We start from the raw sequence: 22,424 nt of genomic DNA on the forward strand, positions 1-22,424 counted from the left end.
GAGGTCCCCTGAGGCAGGAATCAAAATAGGCAGTTCATTCACCTTAAAACCTGGCATCTAGACATAGCGTTGCATACAACACATGACTAGCACTTTAAATCATAGCCATTGACATAGCGCTTAAGAGCATGACATTTGAATATAGCGCCGCACATATCACGGCGAAAGCGCTTCAAAACATAGCCATTGACATAGCGCTTAAGAGCATGACATTTGAATATAGCGCTGCACATATCACGGCGAAAGCGCTTCAAAACATAGCCATTGACATAGCGCTTAAGAGCATGACATTTGAATATAGCGCTGCACATATCACGGCGAAAGCGCTTCAAAACATAGCCATTGACATAGCGCTTAAGAGCATGACATTTGAATATAGCGCCGCACATATCACGGCGAAAGCGCTTCAAAACATAGCCATTGACATAGCGCTTAAGAGCATGACATTTGAATATAGCGCTGCACATATCACGGCGAAAGCGCTTCAAAACATAGCCATTGACATAGCGCTTAAGAGCATGACATTTGAATATAGCGCTGCACATATCACGGCGAAAGCGCTTTAAAACATAGCCATTGACATAGCGCTAAGAGCATGACATTTGAATATAGCGCTGCACATATCACGGCGAAAGCACTTCAAAACATAGCCATTGACATAGCGCTTAAGAGCATGACATTTGAATATAGCGCTGCACAACTAGCATTGACCATAGCGCTTTAAATATGGCATTATAGCATAGTGCTACACCTGGCAGATCAATGGCGCTTCAGTTAGGGCCCTGACTGGGAGCATTCAGCATAGCAAGCTCTTGGGGCAGTAGACTTGGCAAGCTCTGGGAGCATCAACCATGGCCAGCCCCTGCAGCGCTAGGCATTGCATTTAGTCCGGGCAGGTCCGTGGGCCCTCCGAGGTGTCCACCCCCTCCAGCATCCCTCTAGGCCGTTGCACCCTCCAAGTGCGCCCCCACAAGGTCCCAAAAATGTGAAGGGTCCCCGGGGCGGGCACCGATAATGTGCCCCGTTGCCCCCTCCACGCCACTGGTTCCCCCAATGCCCCACTCACCGGGCTCTCGGCTGCAGGCGTCTCGGCGGCCTCCCAGCAGCAGGCTGTCACTCTCTCCGGCTGCAGGCACAGCCACTTCAAAGATAGCACTCACCAAATCCAGCGCTCTCCTTCCAGGGGCAGCTTGGAAATAGCGCTCTTCTTTGTAAATAGCGCTCTCCTTCCAGGGCCAGCTTGGAAATAGCGCTCTCCTTTGTAAATAGCGCTCTCCTTCCAGGGGCAGCTTGGAAATAGCGCTCTCCTTTGTAAATAGCGCTCTCCTTCCAAGGGCAGCTTGGAAATAGCGCTCTCATTTGTAAATAGCGCTCTCCTTCCAGGGGCAGCTTGGAAATAGCGCTCTCCTTTGTAAATAGCGCTCTCCTTCCAGGGGCAGCTTGGAAATAGCGCTCTCCTTTGTAAATAGCGCTCTCCTTCTAGGGGCAGCTTGGGAATAGCGCTCTTTGGTTCCTGCCCCTTGTTTGGGGGTTTCTTGAGGGGGGGAAATTGCGTTGGTGGTAGAAGGCGGACTAAGTAGTCTCTGCCTGTCGTCCCTGGGTTTTCCTCTCGCCGGGCCAGATCAGTGGGTAGTTCAGGATCCCTCACTCACTTGAAAGGCAGCACCTAAGCCCTGTCACTTTCAGAGGCATAGGTCCCTGACTAATCCTACCGCCTAAACTCCTGCGAAGGCTTTTCCAGGTCTGAATTGCCACCACTATATCTTTCCCTCGCCCTGTGGACAGTAGGGGGGGGTAGGTAGTCTCCGGGCCCAGCACACAGGCCTATGTGGCGGTGACCCCTGGCAGCAGGTCCCCTCTCTCCATGGTCCACCCTCTGACTGACTGCATGGCAACCCAGCTCCTCCCTTTAGACGCCCCTCACCCCACCTTCCAGACAGTGCCAGAAGCTTCTAGAAGCGTCTGGTGAAACTGGCTCTAACTGGCCTAGGGGGAGGGGTAGAGCACCCTGGGTGCCAGGCTTCCCTCCAAAAGCTGGGGCTGCTGGGAAATAACGCCTAGACTGTCAACCCAGCTCAGTCAACCGGCGCAACCACACAGCTTTGGCATCCATTTTAAGTTATATTTTTAAAATGGGGAAACTCAGTCTGCACACATTCATACAGCATTCATATATCATTTAGTTTCCCCGAAAAGCGAAACATTTCGGGAAAAAGGGCCAAGTCCAGCACCTTAACTGTGTGGCATGTGCTGGTAGTGACAAACAACCTATTTGGTTTCTCACTGCTGTGAGGCTGCCCTCTCATAGGAATGCATTAGGGATGACCTGATATGTGCTTCAGTGGTAATTCCTGATCTGAGAGGGGTAGCGTGATCAAGTTTGGTATGTTTGGAATAGTGGTGATAAATGATGTGTCGTGGTGTTTGCAGATTTATTTTTACTATTTTAGAAATGTCACTTTTAGAAGTGGACATTTCTGTGTGCTACGTGTCTTTGGGCCTGCCTGTTGTGTATTGACTGTCTCGCCTTGGAGTGACAAGGGCTGGTGAGGTGCAGTGGCTCCAGAGGGTCTGATTGAGTCAGCACTAGGCTGAATAGGCCTGATCTGCATTTGGAGTAGTGGGAGGAGTAGCACCTGAACCTGAATAGGACTGTGCCCACCTTCCACAATGATGGCTCCGCCCCCCTGTGGTGTGTCTGGGGCCAGGGCCTACACGAACAATGGGGAGTGTTATGGACTTGACAAGTGCCCCCAGAACTGGTGTGGACTGGGCTCAGAGCCCTGTGCCAGGGGGAAGAACAAAGACGTTGACACTATAAATATTGGGGCTGTGACCCCTTGTCTGGTGAGCTGCTGGTGCTTATTTAAAACTCGAAAGAAGGACACGCTGCTAGGTGGACCTGCCATTGGACTTTATTGTGGGGGGGAATGGCTGCAACGTCTGCTACCAAAAGCCTTTGTGCTGGCGTGCCTGAGCCCTGAGGTGGTGCTGCCAGGAGGTCCTGACAGGAGGAGTGCTGGTGACTGCCCCTGGTCCCTGCAACTAAAAGCGCACTGGGCACTTGCACGTTTCTTGATGGGAGTAGCCTGTGTTTTGCTCTGCTCCCAGATCCAGCACAGGAAAGAGCGTGGAGACAGGAAGGGCGCTCCGTCCTTATGACCTGGAGAGCATAAGTGGCATCGAGTTCCGTTGAGAAGAGGGACCAGTCGGTGTGCATGTTGGCACCCCTCCTGACAAGCATGGTGGGCACTCTTCCATTTTGGCAGCACGGACCAGAAATCGACGGAGATTTTGCTCTGTAGTCACAGAAAGCCAGGTAGAGGAAGCCTGGTTGTGGGTAGGGCTCCCGTGATGACGAGGAGAGCCCAGCGTATTTTCTGAGCGTGGAGGTGGGCGGAGCCAAACAGGACCACGTTCCCGAAAGTGAGCAGAGTAGGCGGGGTAGGGAGACTTCGCTTTACTGGCCGTTGGGGCCCGATCAGAGTCCTTCAGTGTCTTTCCAGTCACACTGACCTCGGAGTGGAGGGTCAGGGAGCAAGGACCACTCCCCCTGTGAATTTCCTTTGGGAAGACGAGGATGTTGTGTTGGTGGCAACGGCTGCTCCGCATCATCACAGGCGGCTGCCGGTGACGAAACCTAAGTAGGGAAAGTCCCATTGGGAACTGCCCACCCCAGGCAGCTGCGCTTAGCTCCCTTTACGGATGCGGGGGGACCAGGTGAGGTCTCTCATAGCCTATGGGATATGCCTGAGTGCTCTGCTAATCTACCAAGGGGGTTAGCAGGGGTTATCTTCGGTGTGTAACTCCCTTGCCCTGAATAGAGTGGTGGTTTCTGCCTGGCTAAGGCGCGTTCCCTAGCCAATCAGAAATCCCATTTCTAACAGTAAGGATAAGCTTTAGCTTTTCTCACATATTTTGGCAAAAGGAGTTTGAGTTAACCCGCAACCTATTTGAAACATAAAACTGCAACTCACACTAGCTGCGCTCAGTCTCTACCTTGTTTAAATTAAGTACTGTCTGCACTTAAAAGTTTAGTGGTAGTTAAACTTGTCTGCAGTACTACACTATTTCTATTTTGGACATGCGCACATGAACATATCATTAAGCTACGCTTTATATCTTCGTGTGCCCTTTTCTAATTACTTTGCCTTTAATATGATCTAGGTTTTATAGAAAACTTGGGGAGCAGTAGTTTGGATGATGTTGTCAGTGATGTCATCAATGATATAATTTTATATGCAACAGTGATGTCATCAATGATGTCATTAAACATGTCATGAGTGATGTAATATGTGAGATCATAAACAGTGCATTACTGTGGCATAAGTGATAGTTCCCTGAACTATACCTGTCAAATGTCAGTGATTTTTGGTTTAAATGTTAGTTTTTAACCCATTTCAGCACCTAACTATAATGTCACTTTAATTTATGTTTTTTTTCACTCAATTTCCAGGACTTTTTCTAACTTAAGCTAAGCCATTACTAGCCTACCTAACTATTATGTCACTTGAATCTTTGCTTCTGTGTGACTATATATATCTCTTTAATTATTGCTAGTCCCTTAAAAAATATATTCAATTTACTAAGGGGCATATTTACAAGGCGGCGATAGAAAATTATCGCCGCTTTTGCGTTCGTTTTTGGCCGAAAAGTGGCGATAATTTTATCGCCTAATTAGCAAGGTCACACTAACGCGTGAAACCTTGCATTAGCGCACAAATTCTTAACGCCCAGCTTTGCCTCTCTAATGAGATGCAAAGTGGGCGTTCCTGACCTGACATGACAGGAGAAAGCGACATTTCTCCTATCATCAAGCCCCACGCTATGAAGCATAGCGCCAGGAAAAGTAGCGATAACACCTGTTATCGCTACTTTCCTTACGCCTGCTTTGAAACTGACTTAGCCATGATATCCTATGGAAGGTGGATATCAAGTTTGTGAGGCCCTATCATCAAGCTAACGCCACACTATGTGAGATTATCGCTGGGTTTCCAGCGATAATCTCACTTTAGGCAGTTAGCGCTAGGCTTTTTATTGCTTTTGAGATAAGCGTTGCTAATAGCACGCTATCTCAGCGATAAAAATCCACATTATCCGGCGATAATTATCCTAGCGCTAAGTGCGCTTAGCGATAATTATCGCCGGGTGTTGCTGATATGCCCCTAAATAGCCACACCTGCCTCACGTTTTTAATCCTCTGATATAATACTTGCATGAGCCTCTCAATGCTTATTTACTTCAGCCGGCTCTTCAGGAAAGGCTTTCAATTCAACAGCTCTGATTCAAACAAATGGTGTTTGGGAATGCATCACTTTTGTCTTGAACTCAGAACGTTGGGGCTCTACTTGTTGATTAGAACTCTGTGGTGACGTTGCAGTTGATCACTAGGGAGTTAACTGAGAGACTGCTGCTGGTGTTGCATGTACATCTTTGATTCTGCATGTCTGAATGTTTTTACTGGAATGGATGAGAAAGATATTTGTGAACGCAAACAAAATGTGTGTTCATTTCAGTTTTCTAGAGTCCTAACCATAATTTATATGGCAAAAAGAACAGTTTGTTTATTTCTAGAGTAAATGCTTTATTTTGTCATAAATTCAGAATGTTAGCACTCTAGTTGTTCATTAGACCCCTATGGTTCACTACTGTCGGTTACCAGAAAGTTAACTGCCAGACTGCTGCTGCTGGTGGTGAAAGTACTTGATTCATTCTGCATATCAGAGTGTTATACTGCCATTCATGCCGGCACTGGGAAAGCCCAAAGAGGAAGATGAAAAAGAAATCAGGAGGGTTTATTTTCCCCAATAACCTGCATTGGAATGGAGATCCAACGGTGGAGGTTGCGTGCTGAGGCGTGGGTGTCCGTGGGTGATGGTGGTGGGGTTTCACTGAGGGGGGCCGTGAGCTGGTCCTCAGTAACCTTGCTCCAGCTTTCGCTAGGATAACGGTGGGCGTGGTAGTGTACAGTGGGTTTGGTGAAGGAGAAGTGGATGCAGTTGTTGTTGGTCCAGTGTGGTTCGGAGGTGTGGCTGACGGTGATGTTGTTGCTTGCGGTGAAGATGGGGTCGAGCATGCGTCCTGCTGAGTTGGTTGGAGAGGTGACTAGGTGGGTGAGTCCAATGGTGGCGAGGTTCTCCTGTAGGGATGAGGTGTTGAGATCACTGAGATTGTCCATGTGGAAATTGAGGTCACTGAGGAGGATGTAGTCCATTGAGGTGAGAGAATGGTAAGCGGTGAAGTCTGCTAAGACTTTGCTGTATGGGGGGCAGGGTCCGGAACGTCTCTAGACAAGGGTGCCGTGGGGTGTGGAGTTCAGGTTGGTCTTGGCCTGGAAGTGGAGGTGTTCCATGTTGAATGAGTGGTTGTCGGAGCTGGTTGTGAGCGGAGGGTGTTTTTGTGTACGATAGAGATGCCTCCTCCCAGCTGGTTGATGCAGTCCTTGAGGATGATTTTGTAGCCATCGAGGATGGCAGTTCCGGGGCTGAGGTGAGGTTCATCCAGGCGACTTCGAGGACAATAGAGTCGAGCAGGTCCCAGATCTCCATGGCATGTCTTTTGAGGTAGCGTGTGTTGAGTAGGATGCATCTGAGGGGGTCGGTTCATGAGGGTGGTGTGTGGTCAGTGGGTCTGGTGTGCAGTGGCCGGAGGAGGCACAGTTGCAACAGGAGAATGGGCCTTGGGTGCTCTTTGGTGACGGAAGGTGGCAGGCGGTGGAACGCCTGGAGTTGAGAGTGTGCAAGGTGGTTGCGTTATAGTGGCGGATACTGCAGGAACCAGGGCCCATGGCACTGGGCGTGGTCCAGGCGCGAACGAGTGCAGACGGGCTTGCCATTGGCATGAATGGTTCTATTAGTACCTGTGAAAGGGAGTCCAAACTAGGGTGGCATGATGGGAAAAACATGATGGATTTCACCCAGATCTGTAACTAGGGGTGAATGTTTGATTTGCTCTGAATTCCTCCTTTCTTCTGTACTTTTTGCCTTTGTCGCCCTAAGAGGGAAGGGTGTGCCCAGACATGGGTCCCATGCTCACTGTACCACTGGATTCAAGCTAGCCTGGCTGATGGGGGGGGAGGGTTGATACGCTGTAACTTGCCCCAGGATGCTTTGTTCCGTTCCAGGGAGGACCTGGCTTAGTATTTTAGTCAGGACTGTTCCCAGGGGGTGCAGGGTCAAGACTGATTTGCATATGGCCGGGTCTAAACTGAGGTGGCAGTGTGAGCAAAAAAGCGTTGGATTTAACCCAGATCTGTGACTGATGGTGAATGTTTGATTTGTTCCGCATTCCGTCCATCATCTGTTACTTTTTGCAAAGTGGCACCAATGCCATCACCAAATTCCTCATCAGTACAACACATCCACTTAGCAGCAGGGCAGTGTGCCATTTAAACCAGCGCATGGTGTATGTATAAAAATGTCCTTCCCGGTCACAGGTGCACCAAGTACATTTGAGGTGTGTGAAAATAAAACTATAGTTGGTGTAACTTAAAAGTATTGAGAAACTGAGGCAGCACTCGATGACGTTAGAACAACTCTGCACAGCAGTAATTATAGCTTGATTGTGAAAGAGAGAGTGACTGGCAGGCAGGTGACTGCACGAGCTAAGACTCCCTGTAGTTGCACAACACATTCTTTAACTCATATGTAGGCTTCTGGGGAACTCTTGTGCTAACTTGTACACGTCATTAAACTTCACCTGGAATTAAACCCTGCCTTTTTACTTTCTGATAACATCCTGCTGGGCCAGTATGAGTGTTGTCAATGTGCTAATGTTAGAAGCATGTAATCAGGTGTGGCCTTATGCTAGGTTTGTGTTGGACCCGGCCTCGTGGCGTGGTCCTTAACCCCCCTGGACTGTGGCCGTTCCCCGCCCCGGCCTTCACGGGCCACCCGTCTGAACTGCTCCAAGGCCCTTCACCTGGAACTGCACGTGGTCGCATGCTCCTCATGGCTCCGCCATCTTGTTGGCATCTACGTCACCCCGTACACCAGCCGGCGCGACCCCGCTCAACCCGGCCTCGACCCCAGCGAAGCCCCGACATCGAGGCACCACGAACTGGCCAGGGGGTGCCGCAGGAACCATTCATCGCCCCCGGCGGAGGACAGTATCGAGGGGACCCCCAACTGTCCTCCCCTCTCGAGGTGTGATCGCCCTGCAACTCCCTTGGGCCTGGCGCCTCTCCTGCTGGGCGTCTGGCCACCTCCACCCGGCCACTCCGCCCCCTCGGGCGCAAGGGTCCGGACATCAAAGGGCTCCAGACCTATATCTGGGGCGACCCCACCACAGCTCGGCAGTTGTATCCCGGAGTCGAGAGCCCTGCTGATCGAATCGCGGCTGACCCTACGGAGAAGAACTCTTGTCGGAACCATCACGAGCCCTGCTGACTGCGTCGCGGCTCCCTCTTGTGAACCTTTCCTGAACCACCTGGAACATCGGAGCCCTGCAGACGCCGTCGCGGCCCCACCTCGCTGAGACCTTCCTCGGAGCCCTGCTGACGACGTCGCGGCTCGAGCTGAGCAGAAACCATCTTGAGAGCCCTGCTGATTGAATCGCGGCTCTCCACGAACTGTACGCCAGAGCCCTGCTGACGCCGTCGCGGCTCGACCCCTCCGAGATCGGAGGTCCTCCAGCTTGAGGATAAGAACTGGGCCCCAGGTACCCTCGTACCACATTCCTGCCAAAGACTGTCCCGCTACCCCTACCCTTCCAAAGAGACATTGAGACTTTTGGTGGATCCCCCGATCCCTTCGTGTAAATATTGAACTCGTAACCTTTTATTGATGATAAAGAATTGCTTGTCTTGAGACAACCTCCTTGAGTCCGGTGTGGTGGTGTTACTGTGCTAGTACGTGATAGGAGAAGGATCTCTCAGGAGACTTCTCGGCAGCGCTCGGCTACTTCGTGCAGTGCGAGGGCCCCCCCCTTGGTGGTCTCACCGACTCCTCGGGGTCCGCCTTCCAACATTTGGTGGCCAGCGACGGGATCCGAGCCGAACGCAGTACGTACCAGCCAGTACCCACTAGCTACCCATCCAAACGAATAGCATCATGAGCAGCCAGGAAAACAACGCGACAATGGAGTTCCAGCCCGAACGGCTGGAAGAATATACGCACAAAGAATTAAAACAGTTCTGCAGAGACAAAGGCATTGCAACCACCAGCCTCGGTACCAAGGAAGAGATGCAGAAAGCTCTGAGGACATGGCTGGAGGCCAGGGCAGGCCCCTCCCAGGAAGAAGGGCCCTTGCCCCTGACGGAGACCACAGCAACCGCACTGACCCCGGCAACCGGAGGACGAAAGAGCCTAGAAACCGGCCTCTCCGAAGAAGAAATACGAGAGCGGGAAAAGGTCCGGAGCCACGAGCTAGAGCTCGCCCGACTGCGACTGGACGGCGAACTCCAGCTGGCAGAAAAGAAACTGGCCCTCGAGCAGCTACGCCTTCAAGAAGAGATAGAAGAGAAGAGACGACACCGGGAGTTGGAGGAAAAGAAGCTCACCCTTGAGCACGAGCGCAGCCTCAAGGAGCTCGAGATCAAGGCCAAGAACGGAGGGACCAACACCCCCAGTACGAGAGACACTCTACCGCCTGCCGAGGCCAAAGTACATATCCCGAAGGAGGTCGTCAAGGAGTATTACAAAAATGACGATATCCAACAATGGTTCAAGGCCTATGAGGTGGCCATGACCTCCCATCGAGTGCCCCGAAAAGACTGGGGCGCAGGCCTGTGGGGGCGATTCCTGAGTGAAGGGCGGGACACGCTGCTCCAGCTACCGGAGGAAGTGATGACCTCCTACGATCACATGAAGGAGGCCCTGCTCACCCGCTACGGGCTAACAGCGGAGATGTACCGCCAGCGGTTCCGAGACTGCAAGAAAATCCCGGGTACCACATGGGTGGAATATGTGGACTTTTTTAGTCGGGCCCTAGAAGGGTGGATCAAAGGCAGCAAAGTAACCACCTACGGGCAGCTGGTCGACCTCATCGTGTGGGAACATCTTTCCAACAATTGCTTCGTGGAGCTGAGACAGCACCTCCTCGACAGCAAAATGACCGACCCGCGGAAACTGGCCGTCGAGGCCGATCGATGGGTCAACTCCCGGGTCCCCCGGAGCTCAATGGGGGAGTACCAGAGGAACCCCAACGGACCCCCACGCCAGCGCGGTGGGGGGGGAGGGCCGAACAGGAACCGAGACCCTCCCGCTGGGGCCCCCAGGAGCCCCCCTCGAGGGCCACCGCAGCCACATCTCTCCCCGAGCCTAGCACGAAGGGTGGGCCCGGCCCGACCCGGACCACGGCCACCAGTGACCTGCTATGGCTGTCAACAAACCGGACACTTTGCCAGCGACCCGGCCTGCCCTCTGAACCGAAGAAACGGGGCCGGCGGGCCCCCGCCCCGGCAGCTGACAGCCGCCGCCTTGGGGGGAGGAGAAGAGGAAGAAGAGGCCCTCGACCGAGAAAACACTGAGTGGGAGCCGGCAGCCATGTCCCTGGTCTGCCTGGGTAGCCGGGAGATGGTACCCTGCACCCCCATCCCAACCAACACCCAGAAGTACCGGCAGCAGGTCACGGTCAACGGACAACGGGCCGAAGCCCTTCGCGACACCGGCGCCAGTATCACCGCTGTCCGCTGCCACCTGGTGACCCCTGAACAGATTCTACCGAATGTGCTGTGCCCTGTCCGGACGGCCGACAACAGTGAAAGCCTATGCCAGATGGCCCTGGTCCCTTCGAGTGGGGAGGGGTGACGGGCCTGCTGAAGGTGACAGTGCGCGACGACGCCCCGGTCGACTGCCTCCTGGGGAACGACTTGGAGAGTTCCCCCTGGGCTCAAGTAGAACGACGAGAGCACCTCCGAATGTTGGGACTGGCTGATTGGGCCTGCGCCATCACCCGGTCCATGACCGCCCAGGCCCCCCGCTCATCCTCGACCTCCGGGACCGCCCGACCCGAGGGGCTCACACCCCCTCCCGCCAGCAGCGAGGAGGAGGCGGACACCGACCCTGGGTCCAGCGAATCCTCCCCCGAAGAGATGACTTCTCCGAGCGCCCTACCAGAGCTGACGCAATGGCAACACGAAGGGGGCCCCACCCGAGAGCAGTTCCAGCAAGAGCAACAGTCCTGTCCCTCTCTCGAAGGGGTCCGGCAGCAGGCGACCGCGCAAGCCAACGGTGACCAGACCGGCACCCACTGGATCTACTGGGCCGAGGGCCTGTTGTACAGTGAACAGAAAGTAGCAGAACTCGGGGCCAGCCGCGTGTTGGTGGTCCCCCTCCGCTTCCGGGAGTTTCTTCTCAACCTGGCCCATGATGTGCCCCTCGCCGGACACTTGGGGCAAGACAAAACGTACAGTCGTCTGGTGACCCACTTCTACTGGCCCCGGATGCGGAGAGATGTGGACAACCACTGCCGGTCCTGCCAGACCTGCCAAGCCAGCGGAAAGACGGGGGGTCGGGTCAAGGCCCCCCTCCAGCCCTTTCCCGCCGTCAGCACCCCGTTTGAACGGGTCGGAATCGACATTGTGGGACCCCTGGACCCCCAAACCGCCCTGGGCCACCGCTTCATCCTGGTCCTCGTGGACCACGCCACCAGGTACCCGGAGGCGGTCCCGCTCAGAACCATAACGGCCCCTGTGGTAGGCCGGGCCTTGATGGGGATCTTCTCCCGAGTGGGATTCCCCAGCGAAGTGGTGAGCGACCGCGGCACGAACTTTATCTCCAGGTACATGCGGTCCCTGTGGCAACAGTGCGGGGTCACATACAAGTTCACGACCCCATATCACCCTCAGGGGAACGGACTGGTTGAGCGATTCAACCGAACATTGAAAGGGATGATCCAGGGCCTGGAAGAACCACTCAGGCGGAAATGGGATGTCCTGCTGCCCTGCCTCCTGTTCGCCTATCGGGAGGTCCCGCAGAAGTCCCTGGGGTTCAGCCCGTTTGAACTATTGTATGGACACCCGGTCCGCGGACCGCTCAGTCTGGTCAAGGAGGGCTGGGAGATGAAGCCCCGAGGCGCCCCTCCTGACGTCTACCGATACCTCCTGACCCTCCGAAACCAGACCCGCAAGTTCCGAGCCCTCGCCGAAGCCAACCTCGAGGCCAGCCAGGAGGACATGAAGCGGTGGTACGATCGCAACACTTCTACTGTAGAATTCGAGCCAGGTCAGAAAGTATGGGTCAGGGCCCCGGTCGAACCCGGCGCCCTCCAGGACAAGTGGACCGGGCCCTTCAAGGTGGTGGAGAAGAAAAGTCCCGTCACCTACTTGGTCGATCTGGAGTCCCCCCGGAACCCCCTCCGGGTCCTACATGCTAACAGGCTAAAACCCCACTTCGCCCGGACCGAACTGAGCCTGCTGCTGGCGACCGACGAGGGGGGCGAGGATGACTCCGAGCCCCTGCCCGACCTCTTGCAAGCCGACATTCACGATGGATCGATCGAAGGGGTCCAACTCGCCTCGTCCCTGACCCCGGAACAGCGCAACGACTGCCAGCGATTACTGCGGGACTACGCAGCCCTCTTCTCTCTCACCCCGGGGGTGACCCACTGGTGCGTCCACGACGTCGACACCGGGGAGAACCCCCCCATACGACACAGAGCCTACCGGGTGCCTGACCGAGTGCGGGCCTGCATCCAGGCCGAAGTAGCGAAGATGCTGGCCCTGGGGGTCATCGAGCCTTCCGACAGCCCGTGGGCCAGCCCTGTCGTCCTGGTGCCCAAGGCCGCAGCTCCCGGCCACCCCCCGGAGTTGCGATTCTGCGTGGACTACCGAGCCCTGAATGTAGTAACCAAGACGGACGCACACCCGATACCCCGGGCCGACGAACTCATCGACCGCCTAGGGGCCGCTCGCTACCTGAGCACGCTGGACCTCACCGCCGGGTACTGGCAAATCCAGCTCACCCCCGGCGCCCAAGAAAGATCCGCCTTTTCGACTCCGGATGGGCATTACCACTTTCGGGTGATGCCCTTCGGAATGAAGAACGCCCCGGCCACCTTCCAGCGACTGGTGAACAAAGTTTTGGCCGGGCTTGAGGCCTTCAGCGCGGCCTACTTAGATGACATTGCCGTGTACAGCAACCACTGGGCCGAGCACCTCCTCCACCTAAAGGCCGTCCTGGCCGCCCTCCAGCGGGCCGGGCTCACAATCAAGGCCAGCAAATGCCAAATCGGCCACGGATCCGTGACCTACCTGGGCCATCAAGTGGGGAGCGGGCAGGTGGCCCCCCTCCAAGCAAAGATAGAGGCCATCCAGACCTGGAAACCCCCCACTACCCAGACCGCTGTCCGGGCCTTCCTGGGCCTCACCGGATACTACCGACGGTTTATCCGGGACTATGGGAGCATTGTCGGCCCCCTCACAGAGTTAACGTCCAAAAAGCAGCCCAAGAAGGTACACTGGACACCCCGCTGCCAAACAGCCTTCGACACCCTCAAAACGGCCATGTGTACTGCTCCGGTGCTGCAGGCCCCGGACTACCAGAAGGAGTTCGTGGTACAGACGGACGCCTCCGAGTATGGGATCGGGGCCGTTCTCTCCCAAACTGACGAAAAGGGGCTCGACCGACCAGTGGCCTTCATCAGCCGGCGACTACTGCCCCGGGAGCAACGCTGGAGCACTATTGAGCGCGAGGCCTTCGCTGTGGTGTGGGCCCTCAAGAAGCTCCGGCCCTACCTCTTTGGCGCCCACTTCCGGGTCCAGACCGACCACCGGCCCTTGCAATGGTTAATGCGAATGCGGGGCGAGAACCCCAAACTGCTGCGATGGTCCATCTCGCTACAAGGGATGGACTTTGACGTCGAACACCGGCCCGGCAATGACCACGCCAACGCCGACGGCCTGTCCCGCTTCTTCCGCCTTGACGAGGAGAATCCCCAAGGAGATGGGTGACTCTCCATGCCTTCGGCTGGGGGGGACGCCTGTTGGACCCGGCCTCGTGGCGTGGTCCTTAACCCCCCTGGACTGTGGCCGTTCCCCGCCCCGGCCTTCACGGGCCACCCGTCTGAACTGCTCCAAGGCCCTTCACCTGGAACTGCACGTGGTCGCATGCTCCTCATGGCTCCGCCATCTTGTTGGCATCTACGTCACCCCGTACACCAGCCGGCGCGACCCCGCTCAACCCGGCCTCGACCCCAGCGAAGCCCCGACATCGAGGCACCACGAACTGGCCAGGGGGTGCCGCAGGAACCATTCATCGCCCCCGGCGGAGGACAGTATCGAGGGGACCCCCAACTGTCCTCCCCTCTCGAGGTGTGATCGCCCTGCAACTCCCTTGGGCCTGGCGCCTCTCCTGCTGGGCGTCTGGCCACCTCCACCCGGCCACTCCGCCCCCTCGGGCGCAAGGGTCCGGACATCAAAGGGCTCCAGACCTATATCTGGGGCGACCCCACCACAGCTCGGCAGTTGTATCCCGGAGTCGAGAGCCCTGCTGATCGAATCGCGGCTGACCCTACGGAGAAGAACTCTTGTCGGAACCATCACGAGCCCTGCTGACTGCGTCGCGGCTCCCTCTTGTGAACCTTTCCTGAACCACCTGGAACATCGGAGCCCTGCAGACGCCGTCGCGGCCCCACCTCGCTGAGACCTTCCTCGGAGCCCTGCTGACGACGTCGCGGCTCGAGCTGAGCAGAAACCATCTTGAGAGCCCTGCTGATTGAATCGCGGCTCTCCACGAACTGTACGCCAGAGCCCTGCTGACGCCGTCGCGGCTCGACCCCTCCGAGATCGGAGGTCCTCCAGCTTGAGGATAAGAACTGGGCCCCAGGTACCCTCGTACCACATTCCTGCCAAAGACTGTCCCGCTACCCCTACCCTTCCAAAGAGACATTGAGACTTTTGGTGGATCCCCCGATCCCTTCGTGTAAATATTGAACTCGTAACCTTTTATTGATGATAAAGAATTGCTTGTCTTGAGACAACCTCCTTGAGTCCGGTGTGGTGGTGTTACTGTGCTAGTACGTGATAGGAGAAGGATCTCTCAGGAGACTTCTCGGCAGCGCTCGGCTACTTCGTGCAGTGCGAGGGCCCCCCCCTTGGTGGTCTCACCGACTCCTCGGGGTCCGCCTTCCAACAGTTTGTCAGGACAAGGTGTCCATACAGAAGCTGTGGCTTGGAAACATAGATTAGAGATTGAAATGTTTTGTTATTACAGCAACAATGTTACTACTACAGTGCAAGCATTTCTTAACCAGTAGTTAGCATAGATTAGACAATACAGATAGCAGCGCATGCATGTCCCAGCCTAAGAAAATTCTACATCAGGAGGGAGGTTCTGAGAAAGAGGAAATCTTTAAGAAGATGCAATTTATCTCCCAGGAACCTCCTCTCCACCCACCTCGTCCTCGCACAGGTACCACGCATCCGCCGCTTCCGTGCCGGAGGACGCTCCTTATTCCACCTCGCCACCATGTCCTGGAACACCCGTCACCTCCCCCTCCTGACTTCACCCTCACTGACTCACTTCAGGAAGGAACTCAAGACCTGGCTTTTCGACTGACACCGCAGCACAGTGCCTGGATACCCTCTCGGGTGATAAGCAGCACTATACAAGTATATATATGTGGGGGACAGAAGGAGCAGCACTGCAGAGTGTTGGGGAGAACGGAGCAAAGAGTCATAATATCAATCTGAAGGGACGTGTCTGGTTAGAGGTCAGAATGTAGGACAGTGGGGGAGGGTCAGAGGTCATGGGTCACAATGTGAGGCTGTGGGGGGCTCAGTAGTTAGAGGTCACAATTTGAGACTGCACAGGAAGGGGTTCAGAAGTTAGGGGTCACAATGTGAGACGGCAGGGTGCTCAGGAGGTAGAGGTCACAATTTGAGATCAGGGGGCGTCAGAGGTAGAAGTCAAAATGTGAGACCGCACAGGAAGGGGCTCAGAATGTGAGGCTTTTGAGGAAGGTACAGAACTAAGAGAACACAATTTGACTCAAGAGTGAGAATTCACAATGTGAGACTGTGAGGGGCTCAGGAGGTAGAGATTACAATGTGTGGCCACAGTGGGAGGGTCAGAAGAGAGAGATTACAATGTGAGATATGTCATGGGCAAACAGTTAGAGAAGCTTAGAACACAGACAGTGAGAAGAAGTCGCGGCACGCAAACAAAAAGTGGGAGGAGCTCAAAGCACACTGTGTGAGGGACTGAGTGCACATGGACAATGTTATTCGCCACTACCCCAGGGCAAACCAGCCTTGCTATTCCCCCTACTGTGCTACTGCAAGCCCAAGCAACTGCAGTGCCTCTGAAAAAAGCAAGAACGCATCATTCCACGTGTGCCAGTCGCAACAGGCTTGGACCAATAGAGCATGAGACATCATGGATTCCCTGCCACCTAAGATGGCCGCCGCTTCAAAACATAATGATGCAGTTGTCCATGGAGTGATTAGGTGAACAGTTTGTGCTGTACTAAACAAACAAGCTTCTTTGGGATCCTCCTGCCTGTACCCCAGCAGTGATTGAGCTATGCATTGTTTTGACTATTGCCAGATTCCCCCTCCCTCAGCTGCTGCCCTTACAGCCCTGTAGACAATGACAGGGGTGGGTGGGGATTATGCTGCTCTATACTGGTTTTCTAGTGCATGAGTGAGGTGCTTTTTGGTGCATGCCTGAGTGAATGCCAAGCTTTCAATATTAAAACAAATATAAATGAGTTTGCTATCTACTCAGCTGGATATTAGGAAGTGGAAATTCTCATAATCCCTGTGGCAAGTGTGCCTTGGAACCCGCAGAGTATTTTAAAAGAATCTTCACTCCCCAACCTAGTTGGTGACCTGCGTCATCATCGGGTTCCTACCCTGGTCGCCGCAAGATTCCAGGATGTGCTAGAATGCTTGATTACAGCAGGGCTGCTTTTTTGTGATTGTGACAGGGTATGTGGTAGGGATATGTGATTTTAAAACAGTCTCGGGGGAACCCTTTTCACAAATAGTGTTTTTAATAATGGGGGTCCTTATCAAACTTTAAAACAGTGGCATATCTTTTTGGGCTAATAATTGATCCCAAATATCTCCAATGTGGTCAACATGTTTCAGCCATCTACCTAGTGTCTCCATGGATCAATATGGTTTGCACTGCTCACAGACTAGTAGTCTCACACTGCTAGCAGCACTCACACTCCATACAGAGTAACAGTCATATTCAATTGACAACACTCTGATACTGCTACACTCTGATACTGCTACACTCTAGCATCTCTCACTACCAGAAGCAGTCTCACACCACTCACACACTAGCATCTCACACTGATGAATACAGGCCCCAGCTAGGCCCGCAAGGCACAAGGGTTCGCTCTCCTGTAACGGAATCTATAAGGAAGTTGGCACGGAAACTGCAAAGTACAAAAACAGCATTTATTAACCCTTAAGGGTGGTCCTACAATCCACACAACACCCTTCAGTATTGCATGGAGTAGCACAAAGAACTTGCGTACACAGTCCCCTTTTATACACAACAGAGGGGCTCATAAGTGGGTGGATACAACATGAGGCCGAAGAACATTACCATTTATGGTCATTCTCGATACTGAATCAATACATGGGCGGAGCCATCACACTCCTTGAGCCCGCGAAACACATGGTCAAGCAAGGCTAATTATAACAGATGTGGTCAAGTCTGGGCATGCGCCAGACGGACAAGAGAGAGAGCTATTTATAACCTGTTACTAGGCAGATTACAAGGGCAACTAACACAGAGGTTGGACTCTCCTCGTGGCGAACACGTGGCAGCAGGACAATACAAAATGGAGTCCAAACTTCGGTCAACATAACAGAGAAAACATGATCTAAAGGGAAAGCATTAATGTCTTCAGCAAATGCTTAATCACATTGCTGTTTTAATTTACAACAGACGACCCTTTCAGCATTTACTGAAGACATCCGGTTTCCAAAAATCATCATATATGTCAATTATCATCATTCCTTTAACCTCTTTAGCTAGACGCTTCTGATGAGCAACATCGGCAATAGCTTTCTTATCCGGGATGCAGAATGAAATGCATACGGAACAGAACAATGGTCCACATTGAACACACATACAGAAAAAGAACAGAATTGCTATAATAATACAGAGACCAGTTAAGACCTTCCATCCCCAGGCAGTAACCAATGCCCAAAACCATCCAGAAAAGGACCAAGTGCCGTTTTCTGTGTGGATTTCAGCTGCTATTTTATGCAGCTTGTTAATGGCGTTATAAACGGATGGCGTATGATCAGGGATGAACACACAGCAACTACTTCCAATAATTTTACAGGCTCCACCTCGATCAGCTAGCATTACATCTAATACCATACGATTCTGCAATGCAACAATCCTAGTTATTTGTAACTCTTCCGTAAGATTCCCAAGAGCAGCAGCAGTCTGATTTGTCACAGCTTCTACCACTCTTGTTAATCTTCGGATCTTCCTACTATTCAAAGCGGCTCCAACAAAGAAAAACAGTCCTAAGTTAAAATCAATATACTGCTGCAAGCTGGTATCAGTCTGATCCACATCATCAATCGATAAAGTACGTTTATACCTATTTACAGTCACATTATTCAACAATTTCAAATCCTTATGGTAAGATGCTGGTGCTAGGAATACAGGAGGTAATAGGAAGGATACATAACATACCCCAGACCACCCAGCCGGCAAACGGTAATAACCTTTATTTCCGCACACAAAATAGGTATTATGGGACGCTAGGAAGGTACTGTTATTCAATCCATCAATGTTCAAGACAGTTAGGCAATCACTGACACCGACAGGGATAAAACCCACACTCTGGACACACAGGTCCGCTTGAGCCTGTGCCACTTGGATCACAAATTTGTCCTTCCCCACAGTGTCTCTGGTGTTCGTGAAGATATAGGGAATGGATTCATTGTCTGGTCGGTACTCTTCCCATTCCCAAATTGTCCCATTCGCTTGCGGATATCCATTCTTGTCTTGATGGCATTCTTTATTAAGTCTAAAAAGCAATCGTCCCACTGTCGGTTTCCGAGTGGCAAACAGCAAAGTGTACCATGCTCTACAAGAGCCATTATGAGAGAAAGGAAGTGGTATGAATGGCGTACCTCCTTTCTTCTGATGGGCCGGCATCATCCCACATATCCAACAGTTCGTAGCGTTCGTAGCAACGTGGGTATGATGCAGCATCTGAATGAAAGTGTTATTCAAATAAGACTGTCGATGCTTCAACTCTTGATACGGCAATGTATAGAAGTAGTGCTCCGCAGGCACCGGAGTCGTCAACACAAGTGTTTTCCGAGCAGGAGTTACCTCCTCTACAAACCATGTTGTTATTCCAACAATAGCTACTGTTAGCATGAACCCCAACGCACAAAGGATTTTCTTCTTCTCCATGTCAAAGGAAACAATACCCTGATATCTTCCTGAAACTAAAAAGTCTGTCAGAACTCTTCCCCTTGGGCAGCGGTTGATTTCTTCACCAGCGGGCCAAGACGGGTGTCACTACACTAATGCAGGGCTGATCCCCCCCCCTTGCCTCATCGGCTCTCCGTTTCACTAACCCAAGGGCCGTTCTGACAGTATGTCCCGGTACTGGAAACCTCACTTCCTCGGTCGAAGATGATATCGCCTTCCTCCAGAAGTCGCGTGGTCCGGAAAGAGCTCCTCAGTGTCACCCGGCTCCGCAGCACGGCCTGTCTCTGCTGCCAGGATTTCTCGTTGATCGGTCAGCACGGCAGACTCCACCAATCCGGGCGGTACCTTTCGACAGTGCAAGGAATGGATCCAATTCTTCCTGTTCGAGACTCGCACAGCCGTCCTCGTTGCAAGGAGGACTTGCTCAGGGCCCACCCATCTCGGCTCCAAACTGTTCGTTCTGTCGAAGACTTTCACCATGACATGGTCACCAGGCCGGAGACCATGTCCTTCACCGGTAGACCGATCAGGGAGCGCCTCTCGGACCTGTTGATGAATAGAAACCAAGTTATCCGTTAACTGTGCCAGATAATCGCTCATCATTACACAAGGTACATCATACACAGCCTTAGGCCTTGGTGGACCCCAAATGTTCATTGGTCGTCCAAATACTATTTCATACGGCGTAAGGCCGGTTCGAGAGTGTGGCACTGATCTAATTGACAATAACGCCAGTGGCAGGGCGTCTGGCCAAGTCAAAGACGTTGAAGCTTGGATTTTGGCTATCTTAAGCTTCAGTGTACCATTATATTTCTCGACTAGTCCTGCAGACTGAGGGTGGAACACGGCGTGGAACTTCTGGGTGATGCCCAGGCCCTTCAAGACGTACTTTATAACATCCGCTACAAAGTGAGGCCCATTATCACTCCACAGAAGTCTACAGACGCCGTATCGAGGGAAAAACTCTTTTAGCAGTAGCTTCGCCGTGGTCATTGCAGTGTTGTCTTTCGTAGGGTACGCCTCAACCCATTTACTGAAGGCGCAAACCACTACTAGAACATACTTCAAATTGTTACAGCGCTCAAGCTGGATATAGTCCATCTGCAGAACCTCAAAGGGTGCAGTGGGCGTCGCAAATCCTCCTGCTGGAGTTCGAGTACCCTTTCCTGGGTTATACTTCAGACAGATCATACAGGTCTGCACCACCCTCTTTGCCGTGCTAGCAATCTCTGGATGCTCCCAGACTTGGGTAAGCAATTTCACAATTGCGGAAGCTCCAACATGTGCTAGCCCATGTGCCATCTGAACCATAGGTTGTACGAAAGCCGTGGGTAACTTCCATCTATCCATCTGCTTATTTCTCCAACAACCCTCATCATCCAACTCTCCCTCGCTAGCCCATTGCTCCCGCTCTTTATCGGAAGCGGTCCGTTGCATTTCGCGCACTTCCTCCTTCGCATCACGCCATCTTTCCACCTGTGACTTTACTACATACATGGCAGTAGTACCGGGCTGCATCGCAGTCTCCCGTGCTACTCGATCCGCTAGCGCATTCCCTTCTCCAACTTTATCAACCACTTTCCTATGGGCGCTACACTTAACGATGGCAATTTTCTTTGGGTATGTCAATGCAGTTAAAAGATTGTGAACTAACTCTCCATGCATTATCTGCACCCCATGTGACGTTAGAAACCCTCTCTCCTTCCAGAGTAGGCCGAAGTCGTGCGCTACTCCGAAGGCATAGCGGCTATCTGTATAAACATTCACACATAATCCTGTACTGAGCTCACATGCTCGTGTTAATGCTATCAGTTCCGCTGCTTGGGCTGATTTCTGTGGTATGCGTGCTGTCTCCACTATCGTTTGCAACGTGGTAATTGCATACGCTGCTGAAGTCGTACCATCTGGTAGCTTCAGACAGGATCCATCCACCCACAGTTCTCCATCTACATCTGAAAAGGGCGTATCCTGGAGATCAATACGACCCTTTGTTTGTTCCTCAGTCACAAGAATACAATCATGCGCTTTCCGCGCCTCAGGCTGAGTTTCGGGGTATGGCAACAATGTTGCGGGGTTTAGTGTTACGCACCTTTTCAACGTAATATGAGGAGCCAAAAGCGTCAACTCATATCCCGTCAAACGGGCACTGGTCAAATGCTGCGTCTTTGTTTGATTAAGCAGGGCATCAACAGCATGGGGGACTAATACCAACAGCTTATGAGATAACACAATTCCCTCGCTTTGGCGTATTGACACAGCTGTCGCCGCAACCGAGCGAAAACACCCTGGTAATGCTCGGGCGACAGGATCAAGTACAGCCGAAAAATATGCACAAGGGCGCTGCTTGTCGCCGTGCATCTGCACTAAAACTGACAATGCACATCCATCTTTCTCATGCACATACAACGAAAAGGGTTTTGCATAATCAGGGGTCCCTAACACTGGTGCTGAACAAAGGGCCTGTCGCAGTTGCTGAAAAGCAGCATCACACTCATCTGACCAAGGGATTGGGATAGGCGTATCCTTTGTCAAAAGGGCTAACAATGGCTTAGCTATGTGTGAAAACCCCAATACCCACTGTCTACAAAAAGAAACGAGGCCCAAAAATGCACGGACATCCTTCTGTGTGGATGGTCTCGGTGTATCCAAAATTACTTGGATACGATCCGGTGTGAGTGCACGTCCCTCCTTAGACAAAAGGTGACCCAAATAAGTCACCTTTGGTCTACAGAATTGCAATTTCTTCCGAGATACCTTATGATTGTGGGATGCTAAAAAGGAAAGTAAGGATAGCGTGCTTTTCTCACACAATTCCAGGGTGTCAGCCGCCAACAAGATGTCATCGACATATTGAATGAGGGCGACCCCCTCGAGTAAAACAAAGGAATCCAACTGTCGTTTCAAAGCCTGACTGTAAATACTAGGGCTTTCTGTGTAGCCCTGGGGAATTCTACAAAAACGATAAGATCTATTATTTAATGTGAACCCAAAAAGAAATCGGCTATCGGGGTGAATGGGAATAGAAAAGAAGGCATTTTTCAAGTCAATCACTGAGAACAT

Source organism: Triturus cristatus, chromosome 4_2 (assembly GCF_964204655.1).
Source record: "Triturus cristatus chromosome 4_2, aTriCri1.1, whole genome shotgun sequence".
Classification (NCBI taxonomy): domain Eukaryota; kingdom Metazoa; phylum Chordata; class Amphibia; order Caudata; family Salamandridae; genus Triturus; species Triturus cristatus.